This window comes from Bombina bombina, chromosome 3 (genome assembly GCF_027579735.1).
Source record: "Bombina bombina isolate aBomBom1 chromosome 3, aBomBom1.pri, whole genome shotgun sequence".
NCBI classification, from domain to species: domain Eukaryota; kingdom Metazoa; phylum Chordata; class Amphibia; order Anura; family Bombinatoridae; genus Bombina; species Bombina bombina.
In genome coordinates, this window is record NC_069501.1 from 28626825 (window position 1) to 28648312 (window position 21488).

The window sequence follows — 21488 nt, forward strand, 5'->3', positions numbered from 1 at the left end:
ATAGAGTCAGACAAACACACATATAGCACAGGTCAGTCTGTTACTGGTCTTATCAGTTGCATCATTGTATAGAGCCAGACAAACACATATATAGCATAGGTCAGGCTGTTACTGGTCTTATCAGTTGCATCATTGTATAGAGCCAGACAAACACACATATAGCACAGGTCAGTCTGTTACTGGTCTTATCAGTTGCATCATTGTATAGAGTCAGACAAACACACATATAGCACAGGTCAGGCTGTTACTGGTCTTATCAGTTGCATCATTGTATAGAGCCAGACAAACACACATATAGCATAGGTCAGGCTGTTACTGGTCCTATCAATAAGCTGCATCATTGTATAGAGCCAGACAAACACACATATAGCACAGGTCAGGCTGTTACTGGTCTTATCAGTTGCATCATTGTATAGAGCCAGACAAACACACATATAGCATAGGTCAGGCTGTTACTGGTCTTATCAATAAACTGCATCATTGTATAGAGTCAGACAAACACACATATAGCACAGGTCAGGATGTTACTGGTCTTATCAATAAACTGCATCATTGTATAGAGTCAGACAAACACACATATAGCACAGGTCAGGTTGTTACTGGCCTTATCAATAAACTGCATCATTGTATAGAGCCAGACAAACACATATATAGCATAGGTCAGGTTGTTACTGGTCTTATCAATAAACTGCATCATTGTATAGAGTCAGACAAACACACATATAGCACAGGTCAGGATGTTACTGGTCTTATCAATAAACTGCATCATTGTATAGAGTCAGACAAACACACATATAGCACAGGTCAGGCTGTTACTGGCCTTATCAATAAGCTGCATCATTGTATAGAGTCAGACAAACACACATATAGCACAGGTCAGGTTGTTACTGGTCTTATCAATAAGCTGCATCATTGTATAGAGCCAGACAAACACACATATAGCACAGGTCAGGTTGTTACTGGTCTTATCAATAAGCTGCATCATTGTATAGAGCCAGACAAATACACATATAACACAGGTCAGGCTGTTACTGGTCTTATCAATAAGCTGCATCATTATATAGAGCCAGACAAACACACATATAGCACAGGTCAGGATGTTACTGGTCTTATCAATAAACTGCATCATTGTATAGAGCCAGACAAACACACATATAGCACAGGTCAGGATGTTACTGGTCTTATCAATAAGCTGCATCATTGTATAGAGCCAGACAAACACACATATAGCACAGGTCAGGTTGTTACTGGTCTTATCAATAAGCTGCATCATTGTATAGAGTCAGACAAACACATATATAGCACAGGTCAGGTTGTTACTGGTCTTATCAATAAGCTGCATCATTGTATAGAGCCAGACAAACACACATATAGCACAGGTCAGGCTGTTACTGGTTTTATCAATAAGCTGCATCACTGTATAGAGCCAGACAAACACACATATAGCACAGGTCAGGCTGTTACTGGTCTTATCAGTAAGCAGCATCATTGCATAGAGCCAGACAAACACACATATAGCATAGGTCAGGTTGTTACTGGTCTTATCAATAAGCAGCATCATTGTATAGAGTCAGACAAACACACATATAGCACAGGTCAGGCTGTTACTGGTCTTATAAATAAGCTGCATCATTGTATAGAGCCAGACAAACACACATATAGCACAGGTCAGGTTGTTACTGGTCTTATCAATAAGCAGCATCATTGTATAGAGCCAGACAAACACACATATAACACAGGTCAGGTTGTTACTGGTCTTATCAGTTGCATTATTGTATAGAGCCAGACAAACACATATATAGCATAGGTCAGGCTGTTACTGGTCTTATCAATAAGCTGCATCATTGTATAGAGCCAGACAAACACACATATAGCATAGGTCAGGTTGTTACTGGTCTTATCAATAAGCAGCATCATTGTATAGAGTCAGACAAACACACATATAGCACAGGTCAGGCTGTTACTGGTCTTATAAATAAGCTGCATCATTGTATAGAGCCAGACAAACACACATATAGCACAGGTCAGGTTGTTACTGGTCTTATCAATAAGCAGCATCATTGTATAGAGCCAGACAAACACACATATAGCACAGGTCAGGTTGTTACTGGTCTTATCAATAAGCAGCATCATTGTATAGAGCCAGACAAACACACATATAACACAGGTCAGGCTGTTACTGGTCTTATCAATAAGCTGCATCATTGTATAGAGACAGACAAACACACATATAGCATAGGTCAGGTTGTTACTGGTCTTATCAATAAGCAGCATCATTGTATAGAGTCAGACAAACACACATATAGCACAGGTCAGGCTGTTACTGGTCTTATAAATAAGCTGCATCATTGTATAGAGCCAGACAAACACACATATAGCACAGGTCAGGTTGTTACTGGTCTTATCAATAAGCAGCATCATTGTATAGAGCCAGACAAACACACATATAGCACAGGTCAGGTTGTTACTGGTCTTATCAATAAGCAGCATCATTGTATAGAGCCAGACAAACACACATATAGCACAGGTCAGGCTGTTACTGGTCTTATCAATAAGCTGCATCATTGTATAGAGCCAGACAAACACACACGCCTAGATTTGGAGTTTTGCGGCCAAAGGGGTGCGTTAGCTATGCGTGCTTTTTTCTGGCCGCACCTTTTAAATACTGCTGGTATTTAGAGTTCACAGAATGGCTGGGTTTTCAGTGCGTTAGGCTCCAAAAAGGGAGCGTAGAGCATAATTTAACGCCACTGCAACTCTAGATACCAGCGGTGCTTACGGACGCGGCCAGCTTCAAAAACGTGCTCGTGCACGATTTCCCCATAGAAAACAATGGGGCTGTTTGAGTTGAAAAAAAACCTAACACCTGCAAAAAAGCCGCGTTCAGCTCCTAACGCAGCCCCATTGTTTCCTATGGGGAAACACTTCCTACGTCGGCACCTAACACCCTAACATGTACCCCGAGTCTAAACACCCCTAACCTTACACTTATTAACCCCTAATCTGCTGCCCCCGATATCGCTGACCCCTGCATATTATTTTTAACCCCTAATCTGCCGCTCCGTACACCCCCGCCACCTACGTTATCCCTATGTACCCCTAATCTGCTGCCCTAACATCGCCGACCCCTATATTATATTTATTAACCCCTAATCTGCCGCCCCCAACGTCGCCTCCATCTAACTACACTTATTAACCCCTAATCTGCCGACCGGACCTGAGCGCTACTATAATAAATGTATTAACCCCTAATCCGCCTCACTCCCGCCTCAATAACCCTATAATAAATAGTATTAACCCCTAATCTGCCCTCCCTAACATCGCCGACACCTAACTTCAAGTATTAACCCTTAATCTGCCGATCGGAGCTCACCGCTACTCTAATAAATTTTTTAACCCCTAAAGCTAATTCTAACCCTAACCCTAACACCCCCCTAAATTAAATATAATTTTATTCTAACGAAATAAATTAACTCTTATTAAATAACTTATTCCTATTTAAAGCTAAATACTTACCTGTAAAATAAACCCTAATATAGCTACAATATAAATTATAATTATATTGTAGCTATTTTAGGATTAATATTTATTTTACAGGCAACTTTGTGTTTATTTTAACCAGGTACAATAGCTATTAAATAGTTAATAACTATTTAATAGTTACCTAGTTAAAATAATTACAAAATTACCTGTAAAATAAATCATCCTAACCTAAGTTACAATTAAACCTAACACTACACTATCAATAAATTAATTAAATAAAATACCTACAATTATCTACAAATAAACCTAACACTACACTATCAATAAATTAATTAAATACAATTCCTACAAATAAATACAATTAAATAAACTAACTAAAGTACAAAAAATAAAAAAGAACTAAGTTACAAAAAATAAAAAAATATTTACAAACATTAGAAATATATTACAACAATTTTAAACTAATTACACCTACTCTAAGCCCCCTAATAAAATAACAAAGACCCCCAAAATAAAAAAAAATGCCCTACCCTATTCTAAATTACAAAAGTTCAAAGCTCTTTTACCTTACCAGCCCTTAAAAGGGCCCTTTGCGGGGCATGCCCCAAAGAATTCAGCTCTTTTGCCTGTAAAAAAAACCCATACAATACCCCCCCCAACATTACAACCCACCACCCACATACCCCTAATCTAACCCAAACCCCCCTTAAATAAACCTAACACTAAGCCCCTGAAGATCTTCCTACCTTGTCTTCACCTCGCCGGGTTCACCGATCGGTCCAGAAGAGGGTCCGAAATCTTGATCCAAGCCCAAGCGGGGGGCTGAAGAGTGACGTCCATCCTCGGGCTGAAGTCTGGATCCAAGCGGCGGCTGAAGAACTCCATCATCGGGCTGAAGTTGTAAGTCCATCATCGGGATGAAGTCTTCTATCAAGCCGCATCTTCAATCTTCTTTGTTCCGGAGCGGAGCGGAGCCATCTTCTTCCCAGCCGATGCGGATCCAACCTCTTCAAGCGACGCCTACTAGCCGAATGACGGTTCCTTTAAGGGACGTCATCCAAGATGGCGTCCCTCGAATTCCGATTGGCTGATAGGATTCTATCAGCCAATCGGAATTAAGGTAGGAAAATTCTGATTGGCTGATGGAATCAGCCAATCAGAATCAAGTTCAATCCGATTGGCTGATCCAATCAGCCAATCAGATTGAGCTCCCATTCTATTGGCTGATCGGAACAGCCAATAGAATGCAAGCTCAATCTGATTGGCTGATTGGATCAGCCAATCGGATTGAACTTGATTCTGATTGGCTGATTCCATCAGCCAATCAGAATATTCCTACCTTAATTCCGATTGGCTGATAGAATCCTATCAGCCAATCGGAATTCGAGGGACGCCATCTTGGATGACGTCATTTAAAGGAACCGTCATTCGGCGAGTAGGCGTCGGTTGAAGAGGTTGGATCCGCGTCGGTTGGAAAGAAGATGGCTCCGCTCCAGAAGAAAGAAGATTGAAGATGCGGCTTGATAGAAGACTTCATCCCGATGATGGACTTCCGACTTCAGCCCAATGATGGATTTCTTCAGCCGCCGCTTGGATCCAGACTTCAGCCAGAGGATGGACGTCACTCTTCAGCCCCCGCTTGGGCTTGGATCAACACTTCCGAGGCTTGGATCAAGACTTCCGAGGACGGATCGGTGAACCTAGTATGGTGAAGATAAGGTAGGAAGATCTTCAGGGGCTTAGTGTTAGGTTTATTTAAGGGGGGTTTGGGTTAGATTAGGGGTATGTGGGTGGTGGGTTGTAATGTTGGGGGGGGGTATTGTATGTGTTTTTTTACAGGCAAAAGAGCTGAATTCTTTGGGGCATGCCCCGCAAAGGGCCCTTTTAAGGGCTGGTAAGGTAAAAGAGCTTTGAACTTTTTTAATTTAGAATAGGGTAGGGCATTTTTTTATTTTGGGGGGCTTTGTTATTTTATTAGGGGGCTTAGAGTAGGTGTAATTAGTTTAACCCCTTAGTGACCGAGGACGTGCAGGGTACGTCTGAAAAAAAAAGGCAGTTAACGCCTGACGACGTACCCTGCACGTCCTCGGCTAAAGTGAGTGCTGGAAGCGATCAAGATCGCTTCCAGACACTATTACAGTACCGCAGAGATGCCTCGATGTCTGGGCATCCCTGCAGTGCTGTTCCGGAGTGCCGGGACCGGATTGATCACTCCCCCTTGAGTGATCACTTCCGGTTTTGCTCCACGTGGAGCCCGGCAGTGCAGCAGAGCATCGGAAGCGATCGGACACGCTTCCGATGCTCTGCTAGTGTGCTAAGTGCCTCGGTGGGTCGAGGCACTTAGTGTATAAATAAAAAAAAAATTTTTGAAAAAAAAACGCTAATAAAATAAAAAAGCCCCCACATATAGCCCCCCCCCTCCCCCATGAGGCTTCCAAAATGGCGATGCCCAGTGCATCATGGGGCCTCTGGGGGTGTCCCTAGCCTGCCTCACCATAGGGGCAAGCTAGGGTCACCCAATCTGAGCCTTCCCAAAAAAAAATAATAATAATAAAATCTCCCATTTGTCTGATCAGGTCAATATTTGTAAATATTGACTCTGATCAGTGTGGATCTCCCTCCCTCTCCTCACTTGCTATTTTGTTGGAGAGAGAGAGAGACCTGTATTTTAGCAGAGAGAGATTTATTTCTTTTATTTGTTAAAAAATTTAAAATCCAAAGGCTCTTTTCAGAGCCATTAACCCCTAGCTTGCCAGTGATCACTATAAATCACTGGCAGTAGCACAGCTGCACTTTTTTTTTGCTGTCTGTGCATTTTTTAGGGGTTAATTTTTGTTGTTGTATTTTTTTTTAAAAACCCAAAGGCTCCTTTCAGAGCCATTTAGCTAATTTAATTTAATTTAAAGACTATTTAACCCCTAGCTTGCCAGTGATCGCTATACATCACTGGCATTAGCATAGCTGTACTTTTTTGCTGTCTGTGCATTTTTTAGGGGTTAATTTTTGTTGTTGTAATTTTTTAAAAACCCAAACGCTCCTTTCAGAGCCATTTAGCTAATTTAATTTAATGTAAATAGTATTTAACCCCTAGCTTGCCAGTGATCGCTATAAATCACTGGCATTAGCATAGCTGTACTTTTTTGCTGTCTGTGCATTTTTTTAGGGGTTAATTTTTGTTGTTGTAATTTTTTAAAAACCCAAAGGCTCCTTTCAGAGCCATTTAGCTAATTTAATTTAATTTAAAGAGTATTTAACCCCTAGCTTGCCAGTGATCGCTATAAATCACTGGCATTAGCATAGCTGTACTTTTTTGCTGTCTGTGCATTTTTTTAGGGGTTAATTTTTGTTGTTGTAATTTTTTAAAAACCCAAAGGCTCCTTTCAGAGCCATTTAGCTAATTTAATTTAATTTAAAGAGTATTTAACCCCTAGCTTGCCAGTGATCGCTATAAATCACTGGCATTAGCATAGCTGTACTTTTTTGCTGTCTGTGCATTTTTTAGGGGTTAATTTTTGTTGTTGTAATTTTTTAAAAACCCAAACGCTCCTTTCAGAGCCATTTAGTTAATTTAATTTAATTTAAAGAGTATTTAACCCCTAGCTTGCCAGTGATCGCTATAAATCATTGGCATTAGCATAGCTGTACTTTTTTTTAAAAAAAACAAAGGCCATTTAGTTAATTAATTAATTTTGGTTTTCTGTGACAGATACAATAATGTCAAAGAAAACATATAGTGCTGAGGAGGCATATGCCATCCTTGCGTCAGAGTCAGATGCCTCTATGTCTGACTCAGACCCCAATTTTGACCCTGCCATATGCTCAGATACATCATTAGATGCAGTCTCAACTGATAGTGATGTATCTGTGGCTGCTAGCCCCCCTGCCAGACCCCCTGCTAGCCCCCCTGCCAGCCCCCCTGCTAGAAGGAGGCGTGTTGCTGCCATTGCCGCTGAAGAGTGGGTAACGCCTCATCTCCAGAGGCCAGATATCCCACCCTTCACAGCAAATGCTGGCATAAATATAGATGTGGCAGGTTTTAGCCCCCAACAGTTTCTGGAGGTGTTTCTTGGTGATGATGTATTGGGGAACATTGTCGCCCAAACTAATTTATATGCCCATCAGTACCGTGCTGCAAAGCCTGAAACATATTTGGCAAAGCAGCAATGGGCCCCCATCAATGTGCCAGAATTTAAAAAATTCTGGGCATTGACTATGCTGATGGGCATCATAAAGAAACCCTCCGTTCGCTCCTACTGGAGCAGTAGCCCCATCTGCTCTACCCCCATTTTCTCCCAGAGTATGTCGAGGCAGAGGTATGAAATGATTCTTCATTTCATGCACTTCAGCAACAACAGCCTGTGCCCCCCTAGGGAGCATCCCCAATTTGACAGGCTGTATAAAATCCGCCCCCTGATTATCCACTTTTCTGCCAGGTTTGCAGAGGCTTATACACCTGGAAGGAATATATGCGTTGATGAATCCCTGATGAAGTATAAGGGAAGGCTGGGATTCAAGCAGTATATTCCTTCCAAGCGCTCCAGGTATGGGGTAAAGGTGTATAAGCTCTGTGAGAGCGAGACTGGGTATACTCAGGCCTTCCGGGTGTATGAGGGAAAGGATAGCCACCTTGACCCTCCAGGTTGCCCAGAACATTTGGGAACCACTGGCAAGATTGTCTGGGACCTGATATTACCCCTAATGAACAAAGGGTATCACTTGTACTTAGACAATTTTTATACAAGTGTCCTTTTGTTCAAGCTACTGTATTGCTTTGATACAGTAGCTTGCGGTACTATTAAAAAGAACCGCACAGGTTTCCCAGGACAACTTGTACGCACCCGGCTACAAAGGGGGGAGACCTCAGCTCTGCGCCAAGAGGAGCTGTTGGCACTTAAGTACAGAGACAAGAAGGATGTATACTTCTTACCACCATCCACACAGAGAGGACGGTGGCAGTCTCTGTACATGGCAGAGCTGAGATCATAAGGAAGCCAGTGTGCATCAAGTCTTATAACCGGCATATGGGTGGGGTTGATCTGGCAGATCAGCTGCTGCAGCCCTACCTAATTATGCGGAAGACAAGGGCCTGGTACAAAAAGGTTGCAATTTACCTAATGCAGATTGCAACCCACAACGCTTTTTTGTTGTTCAAAAAAGCAAACCCCGGAATGAAACAGACTTTTTTACAATTTCAGCTCCAGATCATTTCGGGGATTTTGTACCATGATGCACCTGCTCCCCGGGCGGTGATGGGAGAGAGCAGACTTGGGGCTACTCATTTTATTTTTAAAATCCCCAATACTGCCGCAAAGCGGAGACCACAAAAAAAAATGCAGAGTCTGTACCAAGAGGGGGCAGAGAAGGGACACTGTATATCACTGTCCTGATTGCCCTGGACAGCCTGGACTTTGCATTGGGGACTGCTTCAAGCGGTACCATACAATGGTCAATTTTTAAAAAATAAATACATTTACTGTTAAATTTTTTGTTATTTTTTTACTTTTAATGTGCCAGATTTTTACATTTCACTAATATATTTTTTTTTCTAAAATGGGGCTGTTCTTTTTTTTTTTTTTACAAAAACCCCTGTCAAACCTATGCATGGGGGACATAGGTGTTCTCAAGGTGCCTTGCAGAAAACAACCTGTAGTATTTTTTTTGCACTAACTTACAACAGTCTCTCCTAAATCATAGTCAAAAAGCAATGTGTGTGTAAAAATGAAAATTGAAAAATTGCCACCATACACTTTCTCCAATTTTTTTGGCTAAAACAGTTGCTTCAAAGGCATCAAAGCACACCATATACAATACCTTGGGGTGTCAACATTTCAAAAATATGCACATTCATGGCAATAAATAAAAGTGGGGTTTACAATAGGCCCCAAACTAAAGATAGGCCTATCAGAAGAAATACTCTCACTTAATAACTAAAATCACAAGTCATAAAATTGTAACATAACCTTCCCAAAATCCTGGCAAACCTATGCATGGGGGGCATAGGTGTACTCGGGGTGCCTTGCAGAAAACAACCTGAAGTATTTTTTTGCACTAACTTACAACAGTCTCTCCTAAATCATAGTCAAAAAGCAATGTGTGTGTAAAAATGAAAATTGAAAAAATGCCACCATACACTTTCTCCAATTTTTTTGGCTAAAACAGTTACTTCAAATGCATCAAAGCACACCATATACAATACCTTGGGGTGTCAACATTTCAAAAATATGCACATTCAGGGAAACAAATAAATTGGGGTATGTTAAAATACCCCCAAAAAGACAATAGGCAAAGAAAATATGTTAAATGTGAAAAAAAAATCACAAACGCATGTTGGACATTTGGCATTACACCCCCCGAACAAGCCAAGAAACTTATGCATAGGTGGTATCACTGTACTCAGGAGATGTTGGTGAACACATATTGGGGTCTTCTTTGGCAGTAACACATAACAGGAGCTGAGAATTCATGTCTAAAGTACAATGTGTGTGAAAAATAACACACAAAAAATGACTGCCCAATAGTTTGACAAAGACTGGTGGTTGAATTAGTGCATGGAAAGTGTTAAAATACCAGCATTTAAAATACACTAGGGTGTCTACTTTTCAAAAATATATGGTTTGATGGGGGTAAATTACATTGGCCGGCTTCAGAAATGTCCTACATAGGACATGGGTGCATGGGATGTGAAAATTCCAAGTTGAAAAACTGGAATGCACCCCCTAAAATTAAGGCCTTTTAGCCCCCAGAGAACCCAACACACCTATACATGGGTGGTATCACTGTACTCAGGAGATGTTGTTGAATACATATTGAGTTTTTTTTTGGCAGTAACACATAACAGGGACTGAGAATATATGCCTAAAGTACAATGTGTGTGAAAAATAATGCAAAAAAATGACTGCCTAAAAGTTTGACAAAGACTAGTGGTTGAATTAGTGCATGGAAAGTGTTAAAATACCAGCATTTGAAATACCCTAGGGTGTCTACTTTTCAAAAATATATGGTTTGATGGGGGTAATTTACATTGCCCGGCCTCAGAAATGTCCCAAATAGGACATGGGTGCATGATGACAGATATGAAAATTCCAAGTTGAAAAACTGGAATGCACCCCCTAAAAATAAGGCCTTTTAGCCCCCAGAGAACCCAACACACCTATACATGGGTGGTATCACTGTACTCAGGAGATGTTGTTGAATACATATTGAGGTTTTTTTTGGCAGTAACACATAACAGGGACTGAGAATATATGCCTAAAGTACAATGTGTGTGAAAAATAATGCAAAAAAATGACTACCTAAAAGTTTGACAAAGACTAGTGGTTGAATTAGTGCATGGAAAGTGTTAAAATACCAGCATTTGAAATACCCTAGGGTGTCTACTTTTCAAAAATATATGGTTTGATGGGGGTAATTTACATTGCCGGGCCTCAGAAATGTCCCAAATAGGACATGGGTGCATGATGACAGATATGAAAATTCCAAGTTGAAAAACTGGAATGCGCGCCCTAAAATTAAGGCCTTTTAGCCCCCAGAGAACCCAACACACCTATACATGGGTGGTATCACTGTGCTCAGGAGATGTTGTTGAATACATATTGAGGTGTTTTCTGGCAGTAACACATAACAGGGACTGAGAATATATGCCTAAAGTACAATGTGTGTGAAAAATAACACAAAAAAAATGACTACCCAAAAGTTTGACAAAGACTAGTGGTTGAAATAGTGCATGGAAAGTGTTAAAATAACAGCATTTTAAATACCCTAGGGTGTCTACTTTTCAAAAATATATGGTTTGATGAGGGTAATTTACATTGCCCGGCTTCAGAAATGTCCCAAATAGGACATGGGTGCATGATGACAGATATGAAAATTCCAAGTTGAAAAACTGGAATGCGCCCCCTAAAATTAAGGCCTTTTAGCCCCCAGAGAACCCAACACACCTATACATGGGTGGTATCACTGTGCTCAGGAGATGTTGTTGAATACATATTGAGGTGTTTTATGGCAGTAACACATAACAGGGACTGAGAATATATGCCTAAAGTACAATGTGTGTGAAAAATAACACAAAAAAATGACTACCCAAAAGTTTGACAAAGACTAGAGGTTGAATTAGTGCATGGAAAGTGTTAAAATACCAGCATTTGAAATACCCTAGGGTGTCTACTTTTCAAAAATATATGGTTTGATGGGGGTAATTTACATTGGCCAGCTTCAGAAATGTCCCAAATAGGACATGGGTGCATGATGACCGATGTGAAAATTCCAAGTTGAAAAACTGGAATGCGCCCCCTAAAATTAAGGCCTTTTAGCCCCCAGAGAACCCGACACACCTATACATGGGTGGTATCACTGTACTCAGAAGTTGTTGTTGAACACATATTGAGGTGTTTTTGGTCAGTAACATATAACAGGAACTGAGAATCCATGCCTAAAGTACAATGCGTGTGAAAAATAACACACCAAAATGACTACCCAAAAGTTTGACAAAGACTGGTGGTTGAATTAGTGCATGCAAAGTGTTAAAATACCAGCATTTGAAATACCCTAGGGTGTCTACTTTTTAAAAATATATGGTTTGATGGGGGTAATTTGCATTGTCCGGCTTCAGAAATGTCCCAAATAGGACATGGGTGCATGATGACAGATGTGAAAATTCCAAGTTAAAAAACTGGAATGCGCCCCCTAAAAATAAGGCCTTTTAGCCCTCAGAGAACCCAACAGACCTATACATGGGTGGTATCACTGTACTCAGGAGATGCTGCTGAAGACATATTGGGGTGTTATTTGGCAGTAACCCTTAACGTTCTCAGTAAATGTATTCTTGAATTGCTATTTTGTCAAAAAATCACCACTTTTTTTTTTTTTTTCAAACTTTGGCATAGATTGGTGGTAAAATAGTTGCATGGAAAGAGTCAAAATACCCCATGTTTAATACCTTAGGTTGTGTTCTTTTAAAAAATATATATATGTGAAGGGTTAATCAGGGATTCCTGACAGATATCAGTGTTCCAATGTAACTATCGCTAATTTTTGAAAAAAAAATTTGGAAATAGCAAAGTGCTACTTGTACTTATTGCCCTATAACTTGCAAAAAAAGCAAAGAACATGTAAACATTGAGTATTTCTAAACTCAGGACAAAATTTAGAAACTATTTAGCATGGGAGTTTTTTGGTAGTTGTTGAAGTGTAGGAGATTTTGAGGGTCAAAGTTAGAAAAAGTGTGTTTTTTTCAATTTCTTCCTCATATTTTATAATTTTTTTTATAGTAAATTATAAGATATGATGAAAATAATGGTATCTTTAGAAAGTCCATTTAATGGCGAGAAAAACGGTATATAATATGTGTGGGTACAGTAAATGAATAAGAGGAAAATTACAGCTAAACACAAACACCGCAGAAATGTAAAAATAGCCTTGGTCCCAAACGGACAGAAAATGGAAAAGTACTGCGGTCATTAAGGGGTTAAAATTGTTGTAATATTTTTCTAATGTTTGTAAATATTTTTTTATTTTTTGTAACTTAGTTCTTTTTTATTTTTTGTACTTTAGTTAGTTTATTTAATTGTATTTATTTGTAGATATTGTATTTAATTAATTTATTGATAGTGTAGTGTTAGGTTTAATTGTAGATAATTATAAGTATTTTATTTAATTAATTTATTGATAGTGTAGTGTTAGGTTTAATTGTAGATAATTGTAGGTATTTTATTTATTTAATTTATTGATAGTGTTTAATTGTAATTTAGGTTAGGATTTATTTTACAGGTGATTTTGTAATTATTTTAACTATTTTAGCTATTAAATAGTTCTTAACTATTTAATAGCTATTGTACCTGGTTAAAATAAATACAAAGTTACCTGTAAAATAAATATAAATCCTAAAATAGCTACAATATAATTATTATTTATATTGTAGCTATATTAGGGTTTATTTTACAGGTAAGTATTTAGCTTTAAATAGGAATAATTTATATAATAAGAGTTAATTTATTTAGTTAGATTTAAATTATATTTAATTTAGGGGGGTGTTAGTGTTAGGGTTAGACTTAGCTTTAGGGGTTAAAAAATTTATTAGAATAGCGGTGAGCTCCGGTCGGCAGATTAGGGGTTAATGTTTGAAGTTAGGTGTCGTCGATGTTAGGGAGGGCAGATTAGGGGTTAATACTATTTCTTATATGGTTATTGAGGCGGGAGTGAGGCGGATTAGGGGTTAATGACTTTATTATAGTAGCGGTGCGGTCCGCTCGGCAGATTAGGGGTTAATAAGTGTAGGTAGGTGGCGGCGACGTTGTGGGGGGCAGATTAGGGGTTAATAAATATAATATAGGGGTCGGCGGTGTTAGGGGCAGCAGATTAGGGGTACATAAGGATAACGTATGTGGCGGCGCTTTGCGGTCGGCAGATTAGGGGTTAATTATTGTAGGTAGCTGGCGGCGACGTTGTGGGGGGCAGATTAGAGGTTAATAAATATAATATAGGGGTCGGTGGTGTTAGGGGCAGCAGATTAGGGGTACATAAGTATAACGTAGGTGGCGGTCGGCAGATTAGGGTTTAAAAAAATTTAATAGAGTGGCAGCGATGTAGGGGGACCTCGGTTTAGGGGTACATAGGTAGTTTATGGGTGTTAGTGTACTGTAGAGCACAGTAGTTAAGAGCTTTATGAACCGGCGTTAGCCCAAAAAGCTCTTAACTACTGACTTTTTTCTGCGGCTGGAGTTTAGTCGTTAGATTTCTAACGCTCACTTCAGCCACGACTCTAAATACCGGCGTTAGAAAGATCCCATTGAAAAGATAGGATACGCAAATGACGTAAGGGGATCTGCGGTATGGAAAAGTCGCGGCTAGAAAGTGAGCTTTAGACCCTTTCCTGACTGACTCCAAATACCAGAGGGCGTTAAAAACCAGCGTTAGGAGCCTCTAACGCTGGTTTTAACGGCTACCGCCCAACTCTAAATCTAGGCGTTATATAGCACAGGTCAGGCTGTTACTGGTCCTATCAATAAGCTGCATCATTCTATAGAGCCAGACAAACACACATATAGCACAGGTAAGGCTGTTACTGGTCTTATCAATAAGCTGCATCATTGTATAGAGCCAGACAAACACACATATAGCACAGGTCAGGTTGTTACTGGTCCTATCAATAAGCTGCATCATTCTATAGAGCCAGACAAACACAGATATAGCACAGGTAAGACTGTTACTGGTCCTATCAATAAGCTGCATCATTGTATAGAGCCAGACAAACACACATATAGCACAGGTCAGGTTGTTACTGGTCTTATAAATAAGCTGCAACATTGTATAGAGTCAGACAAACACACATATAGCACAGGTCAGGTTGTTACTGGTCTTATCAGTAAGCAGCATCATTGTATAGAGCCAGACAAACACACATATAGCACAGGTCAGGCTGTTACTGGTCTTATCAATAGAGTCAGACAAACACACATATAGCACAGGTCAGGTTGTTACTGGTCTTATCAATAAGCTGCATCATTGTATAGAGTCAGACAACCACACATATAGCACAGGTCAGGTTGTTACTGGTCTTATCAGTTGCATCATTGTATAGAGCCAGACAAACACACATATAACACAGGTCAGCCGGTTACTGGTCTTATCAATAAGCTGCATCATTGTATAGAGCCAGACAAACACACATATAGCACAGGTCAGGCTGTTACTGGTCTTATCAGTAAGCTGCATCATTGTATAGAGCCAGACAAACACACATATAGCACAGGTCAGGCTGTTACTGGTCTTATCAATAAGCTGCATCATTGTATAGAGCCAGACAAACACACATATAGCACAGGTCAGGCTGTTACTGGTCTTATCAATAAGCTGCATCATTGTATAGAGCCAGACAAACACACATATAGCACAGGTCAGGTTGTTACTGGTCTTATCAATAAGCTGCATCATTGTATAGAGCCAGACAAACACACATATAGCACAGGTCAGGTTATTACTGGTCTTATCAATAAGTTGCATCATTTTATAGAGCCAGACAAACACACATATAGCACAGGTCAGGTTGTTACTGGTCTTATCAATAAGCTGCATCATTGTATAGAGCCAGACAAACACACATATAACACAGGTCAGGCTGTTACTGGTCTTATCAATAAGCAGCATCATTGTATAGAGCCAGACAAACACACATATAACACAGGTCAGGCTGTTACTGGTCTTATCAATAAGCAGCATCATTGTATAGAGCCAGACAAACACACATATAGCAAAGGTCAGACTATTACTGGTCTTATCAGTTGCATCATTGTATAGAGTCAGAAAAACACACATATAGCACAGGTCAGGCTGTTACTGGTCTTATCAATAAGCTGCATCATTGTATAGAGCCAGACAAACACACATATAGCACAGGTCAGGTTGTTACTGGTCTTATCAATAAGCTGCATCATTGTATAGAGTCAGACAAACACACATATAGCACAGGTCAGGTTGTTACTGGTCTTATCAATAAGCTGCATCATTGTATAGAGTCAGACAACCACACATATAGCACAGGTCAGGCTGTTACTGGTCTTATCAATAGAGTCAGACAAACACACATATAGCACAGGTCAGGTTGTTACTGGTCTTATCAATAAGCTGCATCATTGTATAGAGTCAGACAACCACACATATAGCACAGGTCAGGTTGTTACTGGTCTTATCAGTTGCATCATTGTATAGAGCCAGACAAACACACATATAACACAGGTCAGCCGGTTACTGGTCTTATCAATAAGCTGCATCATTGTATAGAGCCAGACAAACACACATATAGCACAGGTCAGGCTGTTACTGGTCTTATCAGTAAGCTGCATCATTGTATAGAGCCAGACAAACACACATATAGCACAGGTCAGGCTGTTACTGGTCTTATCAATAAGCTGCATCATTGTATAGAGCCAGACAAACACACATATAGCACAGGTCAGGTTGTTACTGGTCTTATCAATAAGCTGCATCATTGTATAGAGCCAGACAAACACACATATAGCACAGGTCAGGTTGTTACTGGTCTTATCAATAAGCTGCATCATTGTATAGAGCCAGACAAACACACATATAGCACAGGTCAGGTTGTTACTGGTCTTATCAATAAGCTGCATCATTGTATAGAGCCAGACAAACACACATATTACACAGGTCAGGCTGTTACTGGTCTTATCAATAAGCAGCATCATTGTATAGAGCCAGACAAACACACATATAGCAAAGGTCAGACTATTACTGGTCTTATCAGTTGCATCATTGTATAGAGCCAGACAAACACACATATAGCACAGGTCAGGTTGTTACTGGTCTTATCAATAAGCTGCATCATTGTATAGAGTCAGACAAACACACATATAGCACAGGTCAGGTTGTTACTGGTCTTATCAATAAGCTGCATCATTGTATAGAGTCAGACAACCACACATATAGCACAGGTCAGGTTGTTACTGGTCTTATCAGTTGCATCATTGTATAGAGCCAGACAAACACACATATAACACAGGTCAGGCTGTTACTGGTCTTATCAGTAAGCAGCATCATTGTATAGAGCCAGACAAACACACATATAGCACAGATCAGGCTGTTACTTGTCTTATCAATAAGCTGCATCATTGTATAGAGCCAGACAAACACACATATAACACAGGTCAGGCTGTTACTGGTCTTATCAATAAGTTGCATCATTGTATAGAGCCAGACAAACACACATATAGCACAGGTCAGGATGTTACTGGTCTTATCAATAAGCTGCATCATTGTATAGAGCCAGACAAACACACATATAGCACAGGTCAGGCTGTTACTGGTCTTATCAATAAGCTGTATCATTGTATAGAGCCAGACAAAAACACATATAGCACAGGTCAGGCTGTTACTGGTCTTATCAATAAGCTGCATCATTGTATAGAGCCAGTCAAACACACATATAGCACAGGTCAGGTTCTTACTGGTCTTATCAATAAGCAGCATCATTGTATAGAGCCAGACAAACACACATATAGCACAGGTCAGGCTGTTACTGGTCTTATCAATAAGCTGCATCATTGTATAGAGCCAGACAAACACACATATAGCACAGGTCAGGTTGTTACTGGTCTTATCAATAAGCTGCATCATTGTATAGAGCCAGACACACCCACATATAGCACAGGTCAGGTTGTTACTGGTCTTATCAATAAGCTGCATCATTGTATAGAGCCAGACAAACACACATATAGCACAGGTCAGGTTGTTACTGGTCTTATCAATAAGCTGCATCATTGTATAGAGCCAGACAAACACACATATAGCACAGGTCAGACTATTACTGGTCTTATCAGTTGCATAATTGTATAGAGCCAGACAAACACACATATAGCACAGGTCAGACTATTAATGGTCTTATCAATAAGCAGCATCATTGTATAGAGCCAGACAAACACACATATAGCACAGGTCAGGCTGGTACTGGTCTTATCAATAAGCTGCATCATTGTATAGAGTCAGACAAACACAAATATAGCACAGGTCAGGTTGTTACTGGTCTTATCAATAAGCAGCATCATTGTATAGAGTCAGACAAACACACATATAGCACAGGTCAGGTTGTTACCGGTCTTATCAATAAGCTGAATCATTGTATAGAGCCAGACAAACACACATATAACACAGGTCAGGCTGTTACTGGTCTTATCAATAAGCTGCATCATTGTATAGAGTCAGACAAACACACATATAGCACAGCTCAGGATGTTACTGGTCTTATCAATATTCTGCATCATTGTATAGAGTCAGACAAACACACACATATAGCATAGGTCAGGCTGTTACTGGTCTTATCAATAAGCTGCATCATTGTATAGAGTCAGACAAACACACATATAGCATAGGTCAGGCTGTTACTGGTCTTATCAATAAGCTGCATCATTGTATAGAGTCAGACAAACACACATATAGCATAGGTCAGGCTGTTACTGGTCTTATCAATAAGCTGCATCATTGTATAGAGTCAGACAAACACACATATAGCACAGCTCAGGATGTTACTGGTCTTATCAATATGCTGCATCATTGTATAGAGCCAGACAAACACACATATAGCACAGCTCAGGATGTTACTGGTCTTATCAATATGCTGCATCATTGTATAGAGTCAGAAAAACACACACATATAGCACAGGTCAGGTTGTTACTGGTCTTATGAATAAGCTGCATCGTTGTATAGAGTCAGACAAACACACATATAGCACAGGTCAGGCTGTTACTGGTCTTATCAGTTGCATCATTGTATAGAGCCAGACAAACACACATATAGCACAGGTCAGGCTGTTACTGGTCTTATCAATAAGCTGCATCATTGCATAGAGTCAGACAAACACACATATAGCACAGGTCAGGTTGTTACTGGTCTTATGAATAAGCTGCATCATTGTATAGAGTCAGACAAACACACATATAGCACAGGTCAGGCTGTTACTGGTCTTATCAGTTGCATCATTGTATAGAGCCAGACAAACACACATATAACACAGGTCAGGCTGTTACTGGTCTTATCAGTAAGCAGCATCATTGTATAGAGCCAGACAAACACACATATAGCACAGGTCAGGCTGGTACTGGTCTTATCAATAAGCTGCATTATTGTATAGAGCCAGACAAACACACATATAACACAGGTCAGGCTGGTACTGGTCTTATCAATAAGCTGCATCATTGTATAGAGCCAGACAAACACACATATAACACAGGTCAGGCTGTTACTGGTCTTATCAATAAGCTGCATCATTGTATAGAGCCAGACAAACACACATATAGCACAGGTCAGGCTGTTACTGGTCTTATCAGTAAGCAGCATCATTGTATAGAGCCAGACAAACACACATATAGCATAGGTCAGGCTGTTACTGGTCTTATCAGTTGCATCATTGTATAGACTCAGACAAACACACATATAGCACAGGTCAGGATGTTACTGGTCTTATCAATAAACTGCATCATTGCGGAGGCTGACTTCCGGAAGAGGCGGAGCAAGCAGGACGCTTGCAGCTTGGCGCTTCTCCCCTGAGCTCGTACACCAGCTTCTCAGGTGCAGTAATCCTTGGCCGCTACATGCAGGCGACCCAGATAGCAGGCAGATTGCAGGAGCAGTCAGCACCTGGAAGTCAGCCATAAGTGAGGCTTCTGAGACTGAAGCAACTTCATTGTTCACTTCCATATGGGAAACAGAGTGCCTAACCTAACTAAGCAAGTGGACGGATGAGCCTTAATAACAGCGTGCAGGCTGTAGAGACAGCAGCTGGCCGGGAGCGAGGAAACAGTACCCTGCAAGTATCGGCAGGGAGCGGATCCTGGAGCAGCGCTGTGGGCCCTGGTTAAAACTCCATCAAGCTCCCACCCCCCCCCCCCCCCTAGACGGTACTGTGGTGTTGCTGAGAGGTGTGCCTGACCTCACAAGGTGAGGGGATAGTTAACGGAGTTCCCTTTTGCAGCGGATACATACCGGATATTCAGCGGTCACTAAGGTACTGTGTAAAATTACTAAAGCTGAATAAAAGCAAAGGGGCAGAGTGGAGGGGGGGGAGAGAAGAGTCGCTACACAGCACCCCTGAGTGAAGCCCTTACAAGGGAAGCGGGCGAGACAGGGATATAGAGGAATAAAGGTTGAGGAAATTGCAGCCTGAGAAAATTACCCTTTATTTGTGCAGCTGGGAAAGGTGCCTATCTGTTTTGCTTACCTGTGGAGATAGAAAGCAACATCATTACAGACACCAAACTAGTGGCGCTAAATATGCTATGACATACTCCCATAACCCTTACGGGTAGGAGTACAAAGTAGAGCTCCCATAACCTTCGGGTAGGAGTTAAGAAGGCAGAGAGACATAAAATTCATACCCTCCATTCTGATATCAAGAGGAAAATTATAAGTTAACAGTTTCTATGGACTGCCTGTGTTCCCTTTGATTGTTATAATAGAAAGAAGCAGGATCAGGAGAAGTCACATGCCTCGGTAGAGCCAAGAGGGCTGGAAAATTATTTTTCAGAGGGGACTAACTTGAAAAGGAAAGAAGGAAAGGGGGACTTTTCTGTATTTTCGTGTTCTGGTTTTGGACTTTCTGTTGCTTTTTTTTGTTTTTTTTGTTTTTTGCCTATTTTTTTTTCCCCCCCTGGTTGCCACCAGGTTACTACTGCTGCTGTGATTGATATACATAACTCCCACTGTCTATAAGGTTGTGGAAACCGACTCAGAAGGAGAGATCCATTTTTGAATATAATAGCACTGAGTCTTGGAAGTAGTTTAAATGTATAAGGACATATATATAGCTGACAGTAGATAATAACGAATATGAGAGTTAGATATTTATGTATCTGTCTGATCACTACTCTCTGTAACTGTTTCTGGGTCATGCTATATGTAAACCAAAGCCTGAACAGTGTTTGCTATTTTTTAATTGGTCAAAGATTACTTAGGTTAAAAATTCAAAGAGCCCTAGTGGGGAAACACTCAATTTGTTAAAGTTTAAAATACAGAGAGATCTTTCTGTATAGTATTTGCATTAAAGTATCAAGCTTAAGAGAGAAAAATGTAGAGAGGTGGAAGCTGTAGTAATAAAGGCTGCAATACCTCAGATTGTGCATATATATATATATATATATACACAGACTGCCTGGCAGGTTCGGTAGCTTAAGTGTCACAATCTAGAAACATTGCAAAGAATTTTTGGTAAACCCGGTAACCTAAACTACAGCTAGAGTATACACAACAAAGGGGTTAAATTAAGAATACAGCACTCCTTATTTTGCTCTAAGTCTCGGAGATAGGCCGTAATCACTTGAATTTCACTTAATGTCACTTAGTTCACTAAAGGTACACACACAGGAGATAAATAAGTCTTAGATATTTTTATAAGTGTATGCTCTACTAAAACAGAGCCATATTTTCACTTTGCACTTCACCCTTTTTTTTTTTTTTTGCAATTTCCGATTGTCACAACACTCGTTTGCACCTGCTCCCTCAA